Raw genomic sequence first — 6,994 nt, 5'->3', positions numbered from 1 at the left:
GAGTTGTATACTAAGAACCAGTCAAGGAGAGAGAGAAGAATACTGGCGCAAACACAATCGTTGGGATTTATCCAGGACCCTAAAAGGTAAAAAGGACATAGCGAGGAAGACGTCTTACTTCATCTGAGGAAGACTACTTACTTCATCCTGACGACCACCAGAAGGGGGCTGCGCAAGCACAGAAACAACTGATGATGTAATCAGGAGATGATGCAATTTATAAATACATATGTATGAGAGGAGGATGTAACCTGCTGAATATACATTAGATTGTGAAATCTCAGTAGGATAAATTGCGGGCGCGTTGTGACGGTCTTTGGAACCAGATTTGGGTGCGTACCCCTGGTTCCCGGGGCCTCGAAATAAAGCACCACATATAACCTCCTTAGAGTGGTTATGTGTTCATTCTCTCCGCTAACACTCCTGGTCAAAGGGAGGGGATTTGAAAGGGCCAATGAAATCGACAAATGGTTACAGGGCTGGTGCCACAGCCAGGGGTTTGGCTATTGTAGACCATAGAACTCATTTCAAGAAACCTGGTCTGCTGGAGGCCGATGGGGTCCATCTGTCAGGGAGAGGGAGGAGCATCTTCAGTCACAGGTTTGCCATGCTGGTGAAGTCTTTAAACTGAAGTTGCCTGCAGAGGGGAACCTTAATCCATCCTGCTCCTATCAATCCAATGCTGGTGCTAGTGGGAGATGCCCAGAGCCTGTAGAGGAATCACAGGTCAGCAATGGAGCACCTGATGAGCACCGCAAAGGACTTCCAGCCAATAACCCCGCATCATCAGTGGCCCAACTGAAATACCTCTATACCAATGAATGGGGAACAAGCAAGAGGAGTATGCATGCCCGAAGGGCTATGACCACGTTGACATCACGGAGACATAGTGCGATGCCTCCTGAGGCTGGAGTGTTAGAATGCAAGGATACAGGCTCTTCAGGAATGACAGGCTGGGGAGATGAGGGCATGTTGCCCTCTATGTCAATGGCTGGTTGGAGTGTGTAGAGCTCTGCCTGGGGATGGGTGAGGAGCTGACCAAGAGGTACATGGACTTGCTTGAGTGAGTCTAGAGGAGGGACATGAAGATAATCAGAGAGCTGGGGCACTTCTCCTATGAAGGCAGGTTGAGAGAGCTGGGATTATTCAGCCTGGAGAAGAGAAGGCTCGGGAGATATTCTAACAGTCTTCCTCTTCAGATTTACTGTAGGCTCCCTTTAGGTACTGGGACTTCTTACTAAGTCAGTGTCCTGGGTTCAGCTGTAGCTGTCATTTTTCTCCTTCTTAGTAGCTGGTGCAGTGCTGTGTTTTTGACTTTAGTCTGGGAACAGTGCTGATACACCGATGTTTTTAGTTCTTGCTAAGTGTAGGACTGATATGTAAAACAGATATTTGTCTCAACCATTGCTCTCCATGAACTTAGGACTGATGCATAAAACAGGTATTTCTCTCAACCATTGCTCTCTGTGAGCTATGAAATGTAGTGAGTGTGGCGAGACTGTTTACCCCTCAGAAAGAGACTTTATTGCTCTCTGAAACAACTTGTCGATTCGGCTCTGTTGATTCAACTGCTCGTCCTTGCACAGGGAGGAGTCTGCGATGTCTCAGTTCTGATAAGCAGACTGGAGTGTCCTTGCACAGGGAGGAGGCTGGGATATTTCAGTTCTGACAAGCAGACGGAAATGTCCTTCCAGGAACCAAAAAGCAGATGGGAGCATCCTTGCAGGAAGCAAAAAATGGATGGGAACATCCTTGCAGGAACAAACTGTATGGTCAGCAGATAAAAACTTGCTGAAACATGTGATTCATGGATGCAGCCCATGGCTGGTCGCAGTTGTTGCACAATGCTGGGGCAATGGCTATGTCATTGGCATCTGGACACAATAGGGTACAAAGGACCGCACGACCACCGGCTAGTTGGAAGACTTCTCCCACCGATGAGACGACGGGATGCCGTATGAAGCCATGGTGGTAACTTAACTATTTGACTCTCTCTCTCTCTGCAAATCTATTGATATACTGCTTCTATCCTTTTTTTCCTACTCTTCCTCTTTTCCTTCTTCTCTTTTGTTCCCTATTATTTTATTTTATTTTTTACAATAGTTTTAGGTAATAAATTGTGTTATTTGGACATTTGACCTCGTTTGTGTCTGAATTTCACCGTTTGAGATATGAATCCTGTTTGTACCACCCACCAGGACATGACATTTTTTTTTATTTGGTGTCAGAAGTGGGATCTCCGGGTGTGAAAGTGTCTGGTAAATTGTTGGTACCCCTTGGGAGCTGAGGCATCACATTTTTGTGTGAGTGAAGTGTGCTTCAAAAAGTAGGGTAACTTTATGCTTGGTACCAATCCCAAGGTGTTAAGATGACACTTTTTTGGTTTAAGAAAATGAATTTAGAGGAAAAGGGAGCTGTAGATTGTGAGGAAGCACTGTTTACATTACTGGGAAAATATAATGCCCATCCATCAGTGCTACGTCAGGACTGGGCACGGGATAATTGGTATAATTTGCAAATTATATGTAACCTTATTGATGCCCTGCAAAAGGATCATCATCTGTGGGACGGCAAGGACAAGGCAATTGTGTGTGCAGTGTTGGGTGCAGCATTGCCGGCTGCTATAATGGAACAATCGGGCAGAAAACCATGAGATGCAGATCACAGAGTCCTTGCAATTACTAACAGAGTCCTTACAGCAACAACTACAGGATGTAAGAGATAAATTAGCAGAGGAACAGCAAAAAAATGTGTTGCTGCAACAAGCCTTGAGGGACGCCTTAATAAAAGGAGACTGTCCCGAAGGACAAGTAGAAGCTGTAGGGGAGCCGCCTGTGGCCCGACAGGTTACTCCTGTGTACCCACAGGATGACTTACAGGAGTTACGAGCTCGTGCGGATCAGGGAGTGCCCCACATGCGGCTGGTAGTAAAAAGAGAATATGCGTACGAGGATGACCAGGACAATCGCCCTCAAGTGACTACAAAAGAGACACCTTATTCTCCAACTGAATTGGCAAAATTAAAAAGGGATTATGGTAAGAATCCAGGAGAAACAAGAACTGAATATGTATGGTGAGTTTTCCTTATGGGAGGAGACCAGATTTTGTTAACAGAACAGGGAGTGGATGGGCATTGGGGCCCATGGGTGTTTTTAACAACGAATGATCACTGGGCGCCTTGGTCTCTTACCCAGAGAGCTGCTTATTGGGCAGGTGGTCTTAACCCATTGGAGTGTGGAGATCCACTGGCAATAACGGAATATTGATCAATTAGTAGAAAGTGTCCAAAAGGCAGCTTGTTTACAGATGATGTACGATCGAATGTTAGATCCAACATTAAGCTCACCCATGATGTTGCTTGTGAAACCGGAATGTATGACACCATTAATCTGGGGGTTGCCAGATGTCCTGAAGCCTATTGGCATACAGTTGCGGGGGCAAATTCAAGCCCTATCCCCTCTGGAAAGACTAGCTGCAGTATTGAGGACATTGACAGGACATTGAATACTAATACCAATCCTAGCTTGACCCCGCAGCCTGGCTTTTATGGGCAGACACCTAAACGGTGGACTTGGGGAGAAGTTGCACAAGAATTAATAGATTATGGTCAAAATATGGGCCAGTGAGGGGAATGACAAAAGACAGTAAAAATATTTGGCAAAATAAAGTTAAAAATGATGAGACAGTGGCTGTGTCTACTCACCTGCTGCCTTCATGTGGTGACAAAATGTGACTCTATACTAGACAAAGCCTCTGGGGAGAGGGTTGCAGGTTAGGAATTCTGAGAGAAGTAATGGACAGACTACTAACCGATGAATTAAACAAATTGGTGACAGGGTGGCCAAAGCTGGATATGCAAACTAAACCGGGGTCAGGAACAAAAAGCAGCCCAACCACCTCATCATCAGTTGATCTGGGAGTAGAAACTTCTTTACAGGAGTCGGGAAACTAGATGCCCCTCCCCTTCAAGAGGAGTGGGGGGAGGGGGAATTTGGAAGTATATAAGGCAAATAACCCTTAAAAATACGGGGGATTTACTGCTTACCACTTTGGTGGGCCCACAGCGGGTTCCAATTATGTTCTTGATAGACACTGGGGCTCAAATTTCAGCATTAATATTTTCTGATGCACACTGAAGCGATGTAGTCATAAAACAATCGGGCGGTCTGACTTTAAATGCTTTCGGAATACCACAAGTTGCTACTGCAGGAGTTACATTGTGGCTGTGGGGAGCAGAAACTCCTCTTACAACCATGATGGCAATTGGTAAATTCTCCTTATATTTGTTGGGCATTGATGTCCTCCAAGGGTGAACTTGGCAGGATTCTGCGGGAAAGCTATGGTCATTCACAGTTGTACCATTATCAATAAAATTATTGCAAACAGCTCCCTCCTTGCCACCATCAAGAATAGTAAATGTAAAATAGTATCCTTTACCTTTGGGAGTGAGGGATGGGATGACTCCAGTGATTGAGGGTTTAAAGGAGCGAGGTATAATCACCTCAGCTACACCTCTGTTTAACTCTCCCATATGGCCTGCACAGAAACCAAATGGTAAATGGCATCTCACTATTGATTATCGACACCTGAATGCAAATACAAGACCACTAACAGCAGCGATGACAAACATTGCAGAATTAATTGTCAAAATACAGGAAGGAGCACATCAGGTTATGGCTACTATTGATGTGAAAGGTATGTTTTTTATGATATCTTTGCAGTTAGAGGATCAGGACCGTTTTGCCTTCACCTGGGATGGCAAGTATACCTTTACATATCTGCCGCAGGGGTATAAACACTCTCCCACATTGGCACATCATACCCTAGCTCAGGAGTTGTCCACACTGTCCGTACCCCCCAGTGTCAGAGTTCATCAGTACATCGACGATGTGCTCATTGGATGACAAGAGACAGAACCCATGCGACAGGCAGAAGAAACTATTATAACACACTTAACAAAACTTGGTTTGGAAGTACCTGAGGAAAAGTTACAGTGTCCTACAGAGACACAGAGTCTCATGCTCTGCCAGGGAGGATGGGCACGGGAAGCCAGGAAGAAGCAGAGGCAGGACACCTGACCCAAACTAGCCAAAGGGGTATTCCATACCACAGCAGGTCACGCCCAGTATAGAAACTGGGGGGAGTTACCCGGAAGGCCCAGACTGCTGCTCGGGTCGGGCTGGGTATCGTTTGGAGGGTGGTGAGCAATTGTATGCTTTCTCCTTGCTACTTCCCTTATCATTATTATTATTGGTGGTAGCAGTAGTAGTTTTGTATTGCACCTTAGTTATTGGACTGTTCTTATCTCAACCCGTGGGAGTTGCATTCTTTCGATTGTCCTCCCCATCCTTCTGGGAGTGGGGGTTAGTGAGCGAGAGGCTGAGTAGTTCTGAGTTACCGGCTGGGCTTAAACCACGACAGTCAGGTAGGAATAGGACCAGGTGGAATGGTTTTGAAATGAAAGAGGATAAATTTAGACTAGATATTAGGAAGAAGTTCTTTACTGTGAGGGTGCTGAGACACTGGAACAGGTTGCCCAGAGAAGCTGTGGATGCCCCATCCCTGGCAGTGTTCAAGGCCAGATTGGGTGGTGCTTTGAGCAACCTGGTCTAGTGGAAAGTGTCCCTGCCCATGGCAGGATGCTTGGAACTAGATGATCTTTATGGTCATTTCCATCCCTAACCACTCTAAAGTCCTAAAATAGGACAGGCTGTAGTGATCAGCCACAAGCTCAGGAAAGTGTTCTGGCTGGCCCCATTTTACACTTGACTGATCCCTTTTATACATTTTTCTATCTTCTGACTCCTAGATTTCTGTATTCCTAAGTTTTAACCACTGGGCTTAATGGATTTAATGTTTCCCATCAGGAGAGAAATAATTTAAAAGCTGTGATACATGGAAACTTATATCTTAAATACCTGATGATCCTGTGTTATGTAACTGGTATGTAGTATTATTTTCTTAACTCATTTAATGGTAATTATTTTGGATTTTAATTCCAGTAACAGAGACTCCCACTCTTGCCTGATAATTAATTATGATAGAAACTGTCTAAATACAAATTGATAGTCAGAACCTGAAACAATTGATCTCCTTACTAGGTAAGTCAGAAGGAAAATAATAATGATTTAAAAAAACTTGATAATTTTCAACTTCTTTCTTTGTCAGTTTGCTTTAAAATATGGTTTCATTCATTCTTACATTGCAGTTGGACTTTGTCAGAATGAAGCAAGTTTGTTTTCAGTGTAGGAAATGAAGCATAAAAAGTAAAAATCAATGTCGTGCCATTTCCATTATTGCTGAGATGGACTATTGAAAATGTCATGCTTATTTCAAAATTTGGCTGTTCTATTCCTGATCATGCTTGATTCTCACTGTAGTTAGCTAATGACTTTCTTCTATTTCCACTGCCAGAAAAGAAAACCTCTCTGCCTTCCAACAAAGCAAAATCAGGCCCAATATCTAATAAAAATGTGCAGTGGATGGTAGAAAACAAGTCTCTTTGATTCATATTAATTGTTTTTGTGTCCTTGAAGTATACCAAATGATTTTATTATGGTTTTTCTTTATGTTCTTGTGCATCTGGAAAGTCAAGATGACATGAACAGAAATTTTTGCATTAAAAATTTGGGAGACTACAGACCTACAGAATCTAATTTTCAAAAGGATTCTATAGTGCTAACTCTGGTCTTATTGAAGTAAAACAAACTGCAATATTGATCTCAGTAGGAAAATACCAATGACTCTAGACATCCTTATGATATCTGTGCAATGATAATATAGAATCAACAATACTGCCTAGAAAATGTTATTTGTTTGGCATAAATTATCTTAATCTTCTAGTGTATTATAATTTAAAAACATATGGAGGTTTCCTAAACAAAAGTATTTTATTTTTGTCTACACAACTCAGAGAATGAATAATTCTTCATTAGTTGTTGTTTGCTATTAGAAAAATCAACATGATCTTTTAATAGTTAGGAACCTCATCCTG

General features: G+C 43.2%; 1 pseudogene; it reads left to right on the top strand.

Moving 5' to 3' along the window:
* Positions 1–2,392: 2,392 nt before the first annotated feature.
* On the top strand, positions 2,393–3,733 carry LOC115610786 (annotated as a pseudogene).
* The last annotated feature ends 3,261 nt before the right edge of the window (positions 3,734–6,994 follow it).

Source organism: Strigops habroptila, chromosome 7 (genome assembly GCF_004027225.2).
Source record: "Strigops habroptila isolate Jane chromosome 7, bStrHab1.2.pri, whole genome shotgun sequence".
NCBI classification, from domain to species: Eukaryota; Metazoa; Chordata; class Aves; order Psittaciformes; family Psittacidae; genus Strigops; species Strigops habroptila.
This window is presented reverse-complemented; position numbering and strand designations above follow the sequence as displayed.